General features: G+C 39.2%; 1 pseudogene; it reads right to left on the bottom strand.

Annotated features, from left to right (window-relative positions):
- Positions 1 to 2557: 2557 nt before the first annotated feature.
- Positions 2558 to 5356, bottom strand: LOC132365133 (protein SEC13 homolog; annotated as a pseudogene).
- Positions 5357 to 14116: the final 8760 nt, after the last annotated feature.

The raw sequence follows: 14116 nt of genomic DNA on the forward strand, positions 1-14116 counted from the left end.
GGAGGACTGTTTTTACGTGGGAACATCCCTGTATAGCCTGAGTAGGTTTAATATTTTTTGGTGCAAGGGCTATTTTTAGTACAGATGTCTGCCACCTCTTTCCTCAGTGTGTGCTGGTCATTATCCCCTTGTTAGGAGGTGTAACTGATGTTATGGTGACCAGAGCCTGCACTGGATATTGAACAGGGCCTCCCCTTTGCTCTGTGGTTGTCACTGCCCTGACAGAGGTGGGGTCTGTTCTTTAGTTGTCACAGTAAAAGTCCCAAGATCTGTTTCTTAGCTGTGTTTCTGATCTGTGGTGCAAGGTAGGCAGGATTGGAGCACTCCCACTGGGAGGGAAGCCACTCAGTATTCCTCCTCTGGAGCTGTTCACCTGTGGGTGTGCTCTGTCGTATCACCTTTCACCCATTGTGTGAGCTCTCAGATTACACTACTGTTGGCCCCACTCTCGGCCTCACCTTAACCAGGGGTATGCTGGCAATTGGCCCTGGTGTCTCTCAGACATCATTTTCACTATGCCACCAGCATAGATCCACTAAAGTCAGGTCCCAGGATTGCAGTAATCATGGATTTGGACCTGTTGTGGGCGCTATGTGGGCAGCTCAGACTCTGGCCTGGCCTAACTCCCATATGTATGTGCCCACGAAGTCTACAGCTGCTAAAGCTAGGCCTGTCTTGGCTGGGAGCATTCGTTGTCCATTCAGATGTTCTGTAGGTGCTGAGTTTACAAAGCCAGTCACAGGAGTGTCAATTTGCAGTTTGTGCAGCTGTGAGGAGAGATGTCAGCTTTTCTTCCTTAGCTACATGATCCCTGGGGCTCAGCTGTGGTTTCAGCCCCACCTCTGCATATGGGCCACCAACAGGGGTCTGATCCAGAGGCTGCCCTGTAGCACATGAGTCCACCCAGCGAGGAGGGGGCATGGAGGTGGTGGCAGCCGGGGTCACGAGAGTGCTCCCCATGGTGGGGACTGGGTACAGAGGAGGAGGTGGTGGCCACAGGGGTCACGGGAGCCCTGGTGGGGATGGGTCCCGTGGGAGAGCTGGTGGCTGCAGGAGCGAGAAACTAGCCATTTTCTTAACCATATCTCTTATTCACTGAAACCAACTTTACCATATATTAATTTTCTATATGCATGTGTGCAACTGGAATTTATATTCTTTCCCCTCATTGATCTGTCTATTCATGAACTATACAAAACTGATCTAATTCCTGAAGAGCTATAAAAATCACCAAGTTAATATATGTACCTATTTTATGCTGTTAGTAGATATATTATTATTTTTAGAAATAATATAGAAAAATCTTTTATTTTCTTAGTCATTCACAAAATATCTTTTGTATCTCTTTGACTTTCCATGAAGTAAGAAGCAATATATGATAGAAAGCTAGATGCTTCTCTGTGCCTCTCTTTTCCTTATATTGGGAAATTAGATGAATTAATTCATGTTTATCTCTTAGAGTGGGCATATAGTAAGTACCTAGTGTTAGCTATTATTTTTAAAAATGAGTAAATTAGGACTCCTATACTTCTCTCTATCTCTTTTTCCACTCTTCTATCTGCATGCCCCTCTGCCAACTTTTGTGAGGTTTTATCATCTCTTCTGTAACCATAATTAATCCTTTCATGGTGTGTCCATTGGTTGAGTCTAAAATCGAAAATATCAATACACATTGTTTCCATTATTGTGATTGTGTTAATATTGATTTCAAAGTGTCTTTATTTTAATTTAATTTTTAATCATGTGTCTTCATCAAGTCACTAATATTATCTATCTTCCTAAATATATTCTATTCATGGTAAGGGATGCAATGTAATTATTGAAGATACATTTCCCAGAACCCTCTGAACTTTTATTTCAATCTGGACCAGGTGCTCTCTGGGATGGATGCCAACCTGTCATCTTGACTTCCTGTCACCCTAGTCCTGGATTGGAGCCAGTTATCTTGGATCTCCAGTCTTTACCTTTCTTGAATTTTACTCTTGTTTTGGCTAAAGAATATCTTCAAAAGTAATTTTCTTGAAAGGATGCATGAGGAATAAGACTGCTGAATTTTTACAAGTCTGAAAGTGACTTAATTTTCCCTCTCATTTGATAGACATGTTTACTGGATATATAATATTAAGTTCATAATTATTTTTTTCTCAGAATTGAAGCTATAGCATCCAGGGATTCTTTTTTTGTTGTTTATAAGCAATGTGAATTTACTTAAATACTTTGGAAACACCCCCCTGCCCCCACAAATGATGCCTGCACCTAAAAGTTACATTAAAATGACCCAAAATATTTTAAAATAATAGATTTGAAGGTCATTTGTAGTTTTTCCCTCTGAACAAGAGTTCATTCAGCTGGATAGTAAGTTACAAACCATATCAAATCATGTTAAGGTAGATGATGAATCTGGTTGCATTTGTTATGACTCCCAGGAGCAAGTGATATTGTGGGAGCTGGGCGTTCTTCCTCCCAGCTGTGTGGTCAGTTGGCCCAGGAAAGGGCAGTCCTGGAGACAGCAGGTAGAGAGCCAGACCCTGCCTGTCTTGTCACTGCTCATTCTCAGTCACTGCTCTGTGACTGAAGTGGACATGGAACCCTGGCCCTTGTTGGCATCACTGATGCACACCCACTGCCAGTTGACTGACTCCTTCCACAGCGTCACTTTATTGTCTCTACCTGAGACAGCCAGGATGTTGGCTGTGATGGACAAGCTCACATGCCATACAACATCATTGAACTTGTGCAACAGTTTGGGAGACCATGTATTGCCTGTTCATCGTCACAGGTACAAATGAACACTCGACCATCCTGGGAGCAGCTGGCAGTGGTGCTGGTAGGCAGGCCAATGGAGCTGGCCCAGGCCATGTCTCAAACCCAGTCACTGTGTGCTTTCAACTTCTGCTCTTCCTTCCACTGGCCGTTCTCCTCCTCCTTCCACAATTTGATGAGGTTGTCACAGCCGCCTGATGCAAATTTCTTGATGTAGTTGGACTTCTGCCCAGATGGCTGGTCTATGAAGCTTCCAGGCATGACAGCAGGGGCCCAGCTCACTGTTTTGAAGCCAGCAGTGTGAGCATTATTGATCTTCTTCACTTCCCACTGGCTCAACCTGGTATAGGCCAGTAGGGAGATGGCCCCATCGAAGCTACCACAGGCCAGGATCAGGTCCCTGATACCCAACTGAATGTGCTGTAAAAATATCTGTGATTTCTATTGGTAACAAAATCACAGGTATTGCTATAACTACTGTAGTTTGTGCCTACATTCAGAATGGATAGAAATGCTAAAGTTTAGAGATTAGAGAAAATAAAAATATGATTTATTTCCTTCCAAGTTCACAGACCTCCTAAATTTTATCCATGGACTTTTATTGATGAACCCGTGAGTTAGAGTAAAATCTTTTTGAGGTGTGGAAGACTGTATGTTCCAAAGATGACAGCAATAATATCTCCCACCCCCTCATGCTCTTTCACTATATGACCTTGATACTCTCCCATCAGCAGGTAGAATATTTTTCCACCCCCTTGAATCTGGGTGAGCCCATGACACTTTTGAACAACAGCGTATGTTTTTTTTTCGCTCTCTTTTTTTCTTTTTTAACAGCGTATGTTAGAAGTGATGCTATACCAGTCTGAGCATAACTCTTAACTGACCTGTCAACTTCTGCTTCCTTCCTCATAGAAGCAAGACACCATGTAAGATGTGCAGTTATCCTAGATCGCCATGCTGCTAAAAGCCCAAGCTATATAAAGAGGCCCTGGAGGATAAAATACCATGTGGAGGAAAAAGATGACCAAGGAACACAAGTGTCAGACCCCCAAGTGAAGAAGCCATCTTGGAAGTGGATCCTTTAGTTCTTGCCACCCTACTTGCTGCGACATGGATCAGAGGTGAACTGCCCCTCCAGGTTCTTCCAGGATTCCTGACCAATAAAATTGTGGGCAAAATAAATTGCCTGTTTTAAGCCACTGAATTTTGGGGTAGTTAGTTTGGCAGTGATAGGTAATGGGCAATCATGTATCCTTCACATTGATTAGCAAACTGACAGACATAAATGAGGGGCTCAGGAATGGTTGACAAATTGAGACTTGCGTGGCATTTTGGTATCAGTAGGAACCACAGGGAGTAACATAATGTGATGAAAGTATATTGTCTGATAGGTGGCCTATGGCTTGAAGGTACCTCAACCTGCTTTCCAAGACCTCAGATTAGCCAAATCCTTTCCAAATGCTGACTCCTCGATTGGTCTCCAAAGGTTACAGTCTCTTCAGGGAAGAGTATATATAGGATGATTAAAGAGCACATAATGAAAATGCACGTTAGAATGGTGTAGTTGTACTGGAAGCAATCTCTGTGCATCTGATAACTTGGTCTGGGTCTGGAAACAGACCTCAAGGGGCACTATTGTATCATAGCTATGAGCACAGTCTCTGAAGTCAGTGTGTCATGGTGGAAATCTTGGTCAGCCGTAGAGCCTGCTCTGTGACTAGGACATGCAAGTCTTTCTGTGTCTCAGTTTACACATCTGTAAAATGTATATAAAACAGTATCCTCCTCATAGGTGTATAGTGAGATTTAAATGAGTTAATACATTTGGTTGGCACATATAGCTCCCACTGAAGACCAAATGGACCTCTCTTGAATACTTTCAGTGACTCTTGAATTATTTAGGTGGTTCCTAAAATACATATGTGCCACATGTGATTTTTAGATAGTGCACATATCAACTTTTTATGATAGTAGTAGTCTATATTTAGTTTAATTTATATTAGAAAATTTATAGCCAGCATTTCTGAGTTCATATATAAGATAGGATAACATTGTAAAATATATTAAGCCATAAATAGTATAGCTAAGGCCCAAATGGTAAAGATGAAACTGAAATGCTTGAAATTGGTATGTGGGAGCTGAAAATCTGGAAGTCTGCAAAGGAGAGAGGAACAGAGAAATGAAGTCATTTATTCATGTGCAATGAACCAGCATCAAATGCCATCAATTCTTTGCCTCAGTCCATTTTATTTCACATTTGACCACTCTATAATGGGCAACACTATTTAAAATCTAGATCTGCCTTCCAAAAGAGCAATGTATCTTTAATGGGGCAAGCTGTAATATTTTCATTTCAGCATGTTTCCCTGGAAAAGATCATTAATTGTGGTCTACAGAACACTGGTCTACAAAATTATTGTGTTAACTTGGTAAAAGTAAGTTTTCATTAGATTGACTAATTTTATTGTCATGAGCTCTGGTGTTTGGAAAATTGTCCCTATCTTTTTTCTGGTTTCAAGGTTGAAACACTGTTTGAGGAGCTTATAGTGGACTTTTAATACTATTCAGTTATGGGACTTACCTGGTGGCCCATTAGTTAAGACTCTGTGCTTCCACTGCAGGGGACATGGGTTTGATCCCTGGTTGGGGAACTAAGATCCCACATGCCGTGTAGCAAAAAAAAAAAAAATATATATATATATATACACACATATAATATATACACATATACTAGTCAGTTATGATCATATGATTTGGCAGTATCTTTTCAACACAAAAATGAGGGGGAGATCTGGCAACTCTGTTGGAGGTTTCAGCACAACTTCTTTTGCTGGGTGGAACTAAGGGAAAGCATGAATCATTAAAATATGTCTGATTACTTTATCAATATATTAGATTGTTAACCTGGATATCTTAGCTCCAAAATGTCATTCATATAATTATGAGAGTATCAGATCTTATCTTCATATCCTATTGTATTGCATCTACATAAAAGCCACAGTCTTAAGGTCGTATCTGTGTAATTGTGGTAGGTTAGATTTAATCAAGATGTTTTAATCAAGATATTTTGTGAGTATAGAGCTACTTTCCAAATCTTTCAGTGACTTTGAAGTGGCAAAATAGGAATGTTATTTGCCTGAATAAAGTATATTAAAAATAGAAAAACCAACTCAGTTTCATTGAGAGGTATCAAGTTTGAAATTATCAAAAAAAATGGCATTCTACTTGGATGGGACTCATATTATCTTAGCAGTCATTTTTCTTCAAAGGCATTAACATCACAAGTGAGACACAGTTTGGATAGAAAAAACAACAACAAAATAAAATGAGTTGTGATTTTCTAACAGAGAATCTTACCAAACTACTTTTCCTCAAAGGAAGGCAGTGTGGTGACAGCTTGAGTTCAGAGCCCATTCTTGTCACCTTCCAGCTCTGTGACTGTAGGCAGATTATTTAGCCTCAGTTTCCTCATCTGTAAAATGGGAATGATGTTACCATTAGTACCTGCCTCACAGGACTAGCACATAATAAGTGCCATATAAGTTTTGTTAAATGAACAAAGTATGAAAAATTTGTTGACCATTGGAATGTTTCACCAATTGCTTTAATGAAATTAGGGTGTCCCAAGTTCACAGATTCCCACCCATATGGTAATTTTTCTCATTATAATGAAGAGTAATTTCTTAGAAGTTATCTATTTATATGAAAAATGTTTAAATTATGAAAATAAGTTTCTTAATATGTCATGTTTTCAAACTTCATTGCATTAAAAGCATTATAAACTCTTTTCTCATCTCAATCTGTTCCTATCAATCTTTCAGAAAACCGAGGGAGGTAATTTTGTGCATTATGAATGACCTGAACTGAATGTCACTCTCAAGAGTCCAGGAAGATTATCTGTAGAAAAGAGAAGGAAGATGAACAAAGTGGCTGTTTTAGTAATTTGGATAAGTTAGCCAGGATTCATATGTTTTGAGAAAGAACTGTTCATGATCTTCTGCTGGCTTGTGGGAGAAAGAATGCACATTTGCCACCTGGAAAAGCTGCTTCCTAGTCTGATCTCATGGGGATGGCCAAACCCTGCTTGAAATCATCCAGTTACTGAAGGGCACCTGTTCACCAGCAGCCTGTTCAACTGGGGACACATTGCCATGTTTGCTTCATTGAGGTCAATGAAACCTGGGCACAAGGCGGGTAATTTACTTCTATAATTATAAGAAAGAAGTTGAGATATAGCAAGAGACTGAAGAAAGTTGGAAAGATATCTATTTGCCATCTACATTCAATATTATTCTACTTGAAATTTTTCTACTTTATCATTGACAAGATAACAAATCTTATGAAAACCAATTCTTTGCTTGTTTTTTTCTTTCTGCAATATTTACTTTCCCATTGAATTGATAATAACTTAAGCTGGTTCCACTGTCTTTACATTTTAATGACTTTTATTTCCCTATATTCTATTACAGTTGACCTTGTGCTATAATCTAGTTGTTTTGATTCTTTTGGAGAATACTGAGAATATTGTGGTCTTTCAGAAAGAAATCCTCAGTCAAAGTAACAGTTTTAATAAGATCTCAAGTTTTCTTGCTGTTTCACTAAATGAAATGTTCATCATTTTAATAATAGTTGTCATATCAAGACGTGGTATATACAAAGATTGAAAAAAAACATTTTCAAGAGTATACAGAGAACTAATAAGAAACGACATCTCATTTTTTTCACTTTGTAAAACTCAAAATAATAATGTTTTTAGCTGGGAATGAAAAATTCCTGTCTTTTTCATTCACTATTTTCTTTAACAAATGCTGATATGGTGTTTACTATGTGCCTGGCATGTTCCTGGCACTTTACAAATATTACTCCATTTATTCCTATGATAATGCTCTGAGGTAGGTACTATACTATCATTATTCACATTTTACAAATGACGAAACTGAGTCATGGAGATGTTAAATAACTTGCCCAGGATCACATGGCTAGTAAGTGGCATAGCTGGGATTTGAACCCATGCAATTTGACTCCATCACCCTATTCTCTTGTGTTCTCCATGTTTGACCCAATGAGGCAAATATAGGGATAATGGCGTTGAATAAAATTCCCCATCAGTCACTTCATTAAGAATAGTAATTTCTTTTTTTTTTTCAACCTGTACTTTGAGTATTTATTTTTATTTATTTATTTATTTTTTAAACATCTTTATTGAAGTATAATTGCCTTATAATGGTGTGTTAGCTTCTGCTTTATAACAAAGTGAATCAGTTATACATATACAATATGTTCCCATTTCTCTTCCCTCTTGCATCTCCCTCCCTCCCACCCTCCCCATCCCACCCCTCTAGGTGGTCACAAAGCACAGAGCTGATCTCCCTGTGCTATGCGGCTGCTTCCCACTAGCTATCTATTTTACATTTGGTAGTGTATATATGTCCATGACACTCTCTTACCCTGTCACATCTCACCCCACCCCCTCCCCATATCCTCAAGTCCATTCTCTAGTAGGTCTGTGTCTTTATTCCCGTCTTGCCACTAGGTTCTTCATGGCCTTTTTTTTTTCCCCTTAGATTCCGTATATATGTGTTAGCATACTGTATTTGTTTTTCTCTTTCTGACTTACTTCACTCTGTATGACAGACTCTAACTCCATCCACCTCATTACAAATACCTCCATTTCATTTCTTTTTATGGCTGAGTAATATTCCATTGTATATATGTGCCACATCTTCTTTATCCATTCATCTGTTGATGGACATTTAGGTTGCTTCCATGTCCTGGCTATTGTAAATAGAGCTGCAATGAACATTTTGGTACATGACTCTTTTTGACCTATGGTTTTCTCAGGATATATGCCCAGTAGTGGGATTGCTGGGTCGTATGGTAGTTCTATTTGTAGTTTTTTAAGGAACCTCCATACTGTTCTCCATAGTGGCTGTATCAATTTACATTCCCACCAACAGTGCAAGAGTGTTCCCTTTCCTCCACACCCTCTCCAGCATTTATTGTTTCTAGATTTTTTGATGACGGCCATTCTGACCGGTGTGAGATGATATCTCATTGTAGTTTTGATTTGCATTTCTCTAATGATTAATGATGTTGAGCATTCTTTCATGTGTCTGTAGGCCATCTGTATATCTTCTTTGGAGAAATGTCTATTTAGGTCTTCTGCCCATTTTTGGATTGGGTTGTTCGTTTTTTTGTTATTGAGCTGCATGAGCTGCTTGTAAATCTTGGAGATTAATCCTTTGTCAGTTGCTTCATTTGCAAATATTTTCTCCCATTCTGATGGTTGTCTTTTGGTCTTGTTTATGGTTTCCTTTGCTGTGCAAAAGCTTTTAAGTTTCATTAGGTCCCATTTGTTTATTTGTGTTCTTATTTCCATTTCTCTGGGAGCTGGGTCAAAAAGAATCTTGCTGTGATGTATGTCATAGAGTGTTCTGCCTATGTTTTCCTCTAAGAGTTTGATAGTGTCTGGCCTTACATTTAGGTCTTTAATCCATTTTGAGTTTATTTTTGTGCATGGTGTCAGGGAGTGTTCTAATTTCATACTTTTACATGTAGCTGTCCAATTTTCCCAGCACCACTTATTGAAGAGGCTGTCTTTTCTCCACTGTATATGCTTGCCTCCTTTATCAAAGATAAGGTGACCATATGTGTTTGGGTTTATCTCTGGGCTTTCTATCCTGTTCCATTGATCTATATTTCTGTTTTTGTGCCAGTACCAAACTGTCTTGATTACTGAAGCTTTGTAATATAGTCTGAAGTCAGGGAGCCTGATTCCCCCAGCTCCATTTTTCGTTCTCAAGATTGCTTTGGCTATTCGGGGTCTTTTGTGTTTCCATACAAATTGTGAAATTTTTTGTTCTAGTTCTGTGAAAAATGTCAGTGGTAGTTTGATAGGGATTGCATTGAATCTGTAGGTTGCTTTGGGTAGTAGAGTCACTTTCACAATGTTGATTCTTCCAATCCAGGAACATGGCATATCTCTCCATCTATTTGTATCATCTTTAATTTCTTTCATCAGTGTCTTATAATTTTCTGCATACAGATCTTTTGTCTCCTTAGGTAGGTTTATTCCTAGATATTTTATTCTTTTTGTTGCAATGGTAAACGGGAGTGTTTTCTTAATTTCACTTTCAGATTTTTCGTCATTAGTGTATAGAAATGCAAGAGATTTCTGTGCATTAATTTTGTATCCTGCTACTTTACCAAATTCATTGATTAGCTCTAGGAGTTTTCTGGTCGCATCTTTAGGATTCTCTATGTATAGTATCATGTCATCTGCAAACAGTGACAGCTTTACTTCTTCTTTTCCGATTTGGATTCCTTTTATTTCTTTGTCTTCTCTGATTGCTGTGGCTAACACTTCCAAAACTATGTTGAATAATAGTGGTGAGAGTGGGCAACCTTGTCTTGTTCCTGATCTTAGTGGAAATGGTTTCAGTTTTTCACCATTGAGGACAATGTTGGCTGTGGGTTTGTCATATATGGCCTTTATTATGTTGAGGAAAGTTCCCTCTATGCCTACTTTCTGCAGGGCTTTTATCATAAATGGGTGTTGAATTTTGTCGAAAGCTTTCTCTGCATCTATTGAGATGATCATATGGTTTTTCTCCTTCAATTTGTTAATATGGTGTATCACATTGATTGATTTGCGTATATTGAAGAATCCTTGCATTCCTGGGATAAACCCCACTTGATCATGGTGTATGATCCTTTTAATGTGCTGTTGGATTCTGTTTGCGAGTATTTTGTTGAGGATTTTTGCATCTATGTTCATCAGTGATATTGGCCTGTAGTTTTCTTTCTTTGTGACATCTTTGTCTGGTTTTGGTATCAGGGTGATGGTGGCCTCGTAGAATGAGTTTGGGAGTGTTCCTCCCTCTGCAATATTTTGGAAGAGTTTGAGAAGGATAGGTGTTAGCTCTTCTCTAAATGTTTGATAGAATTCACCTGTGAAGCCATCTGGTCCTGGGCTTTTGTTTGTTGGAAGGTTTTTAATCACAGTTTCAATTTCAGTGCTTGTGATTGGTCTGTTCATATTTTCTATTTCTTCCTGGTTCAGTCTCGGCAGTTTGTGCATTTCTAAGAATCTGTCCATTTCTTCCAGGTTGTCCATTTTATTGGCATAGAGTTGCTTGTAGTAATCTCTCATTATCTTTTGTATTTCTGCAGTGTCAGTGGTTACTTCTCCTTTTTCATTTCTAATTCTATTGATTTGAGTCTTCTCCCTTTTTCTCTTGATGAGTCTGGCTAATGGTTTATCAATTTTGTTTATCTTCTCAAAGAACCAGCTTTTAGTTTCATTGATTTTTGCTATTGTTTCCTTCATTTCTTTTTCATTTATTTCTGACCTAATCATTATGATTTCTTTCCTTCTGCTGGCTTTGGGGTTTTTTTGTTCTTCTTTCTCTAATTGCTTTAGGTGCAAGGTTAGGTTGTTTAATCGAGATGTTTCCTGTTTCTTGAGGTAGGCTTGTATTGCTATAAACTTCCCTCTTAGCACTGCTTTTGCTGCGTCCCATAGGTTTTGGGTCGTCGTATCTCCATTGTCATTTGTTTTTAGGTATTTTTTGATTTCCCCTTTGATTTCTTCAGTGATCACTTCGTTATTAAGTAGTGTATTGTGTAGCCTCCATGTGTTTGTATTTTTTATAGATCTTTTCCTGTAATTGATATCTAGTCTCATAGCGTTGTGGTCGGAAAAGATACTTGATACGATTTCAATTTTCTTAAATTTACCAAGGCTTGATTTGTGACCCAAGATATGATCTATCCTGGAGAATGTTCCATGAGCACTTGAGAAAAATGTGTATTCTGTTGTTTTTGGGTGGAATGTCCTATAAATGTGAATTAAGTCCATCTTGTTTAATGTATCATTTAAAGCTTGTGTTTCCTTATTTATTTTCATTTTGGATGATCTGTCCATTGGTGAAAGTGGGGTGTTACAGTCCCCTAGTATGATTGTGTTGCTGTCGATTTCCCCTTTTATGGCTGTTAGTATTTGCCTTATGTATTGAGGTGCTCCTATGTTGGGTGCATAAATATTTACAATTGTTATACCTTCCTCTTGGATCGATCCCTTGATCATTATATAGTGTCCTTCTTTGTCTCTTGTAATCGTCTTTATTTTAAAGTCTATTTTGTCTGATATGAGAATTGCTACTCCAGCTTCCTTTTGATTTCCATTTGCATGGAATATCTTTTTCCATCCCCTCACTTTCAGTCTGTATGTGTCTCTAGGTCTGAAGTGGGTCTCTTGTAGACAGCATATATATGGGTCTTGTTTTTGTATCCATTCAGCCAGCCTGTGTCTTTTGGTGGGAGCATTTAATCCATTTACATTCAAGGTAATTATCGATATGTATGTTCCTATTCCCATTTTCTTAAATGTTTTGGGTTTGTTATTGTAGGTGTTTTCCTTCTCTTGTGTTTCTTGCCTAGAGAAGTTCCTTTAGCATTTGTTGTAAAGCTGGTTTGGTGGTGCTGAACTCTCTCAGCTTTTGCTTGTCTGTAAAGGTTTTAATTTCTCCATCACATCTGAATGAGATCCTTGCTGGGTAGAGTAATCTTGGTTGTAGGTTCTTCTCCTTCATCACTTTAAGTATATCCTGCCACTCCCTTCTGGCTTGCAGAGTTTCTGCTGAAAGATCAGATGTTAACCTTATGGGGATTCCCTTGTGTGTTATTTGTTGTTTTTCCCTTGCTGCCTTTAATATGTTTTCCTTATATTTAATTTTTGACAGTTTGATTAATATGTGTCTTGGAGTGTTTCTCCTTGGGTTTATCCTGTATGGGACTCTCTGTGCTTCCAGGACTTGATTCACTATTTCCTTTCCCATATTAGGGAAGTTTTCAACTATAATCTCTTCAAATATTTTCTCAGTCCCTTTCTTTTTCTCTTCTTCTTCTGGGACCCCTATAATTCGAATGTTGGTGCGTTTAATGTTGTCCCAGAGGTCTCTGAGACTGTCCTCAGTTCTTTTCATTCTTTTTTCTTTATCCTGCTCTGCAGTAGTTATTTCCACCATTTTATCTTCCAGGTCACTTATCCTTTCTTCTGCCTCAGTTATTCTGCTATTCATCCCTTCTAGAGTATTTTTAATTTCATTTATTGTGTTTTTCATCATTGCTTGGTTCCTCTTTAGTTCTTCTACGTCCTTGTTAAATGCTTCTTGCATTTTGTCTATTCTATTTCCAAGATTTTGGATCATCCTTACTATCATTATTCTGAATTCTTTTTCAGGTAGACTACCTATTTCCTCTTCATTTGTTAAGTCTAGTGTGTTTTGACCCTGCTCCTTCATCTGCTGTGTGTTTTTCTGTCGTCTCATTTTGCTTATCTTACTGTGTTTGGGGTCTCCTTATCACAGGTTGCAGGTTCGTAGTTCCCGTTGTTTTTGGTATCTGTCCCCAGTGGCTAAGGTTGGTTCAGTGAGTTGTGTAGGCTTCCTGGTGGAGGGAACTAGTGCCTGAGCTCTGGTGGATGAGGCTGGATCTTGTCTTTCTGGTGGGCACGTCCACGTCTGGTGGTGTATTTTGGGGTGTCTGTGGCCTTATTATGATTTTAGGCAGCCTCTCTGCTAATGGATGAGGCTGTGTTCCTGTCTTGCTAGTTGTTTGGCATAGGGTGTTCAGCACTGTAGCTTGCTGGTCATTGAGTGATGCTGGGTCTTGATGTTGAGATGGAGATCTCTGAGAGATTTTTGCCATTTGGTATTACGTGGAGCTGGGAGGTCTCTAGTGGACCAGTGTCCTGAAGTTGGCTCTCCCACCTCCGAGGTATGGCCCTGATGCCTTGCTGAAGCACCAAGAGCCTTTCGTCCACACGGCTCAGAGTAAAAGGGAGAAAAAATAGAAAGAAAGAAAGAAAGAAAGAGGCTATAATATAGTGAAGTAAAATAAAGCTATTATAAAGCAAAGCTATACAGACAAAATCTCCCCCAGAAGCATATACATATACACTCAGAAAAAAAAAAAGGAAAAGGGGAAAAATTAATATATCCTGCTCCCAAAGTCCACCTCCTGAATTTGGGATGATTCGTTGTCTATTCAAGTATTCAACAGATGCAGGCACATCAAGTTGTTTGTGGAGTTTTAATCCGCTGCTTCTGAGGCTGCTGGGAGAGATTTCCCCTCCTCGTCTCTGTTCTCACAGCTCCTGGGGATCAGCTTTGGATTTGGACTCGCCTCTGCGTGTAGGTCGCCTGAGGGCGTCTGTTCCCCACCCAGACAGGACAGGGTTAAAGGAGCAGCTGCTTCGGGGGCTCTGGCTCACCCAGGCCGCGGGGAGGGAGGGGTACAGAGGAGGCGGGGCGAGCCTGCAGCGGCAGAGGCCGGCGTGATGTTGCACCAG

The sequence above is a fragment of the Balaenoptera ricei genome, chromosome 4 (assembly GCF_028023285.1).
Source record: "Balaenoptera ricei isolate mBalRic1 chromosome 4, mBalRic1.hap2, whole genome shotgun sequence".
NCBI lineage: Eukaryota > Metazoa > Chordata > Mammalia > Artiodactyla > Balaenopteridae > Balaenoptera > Balaenoptera ricei.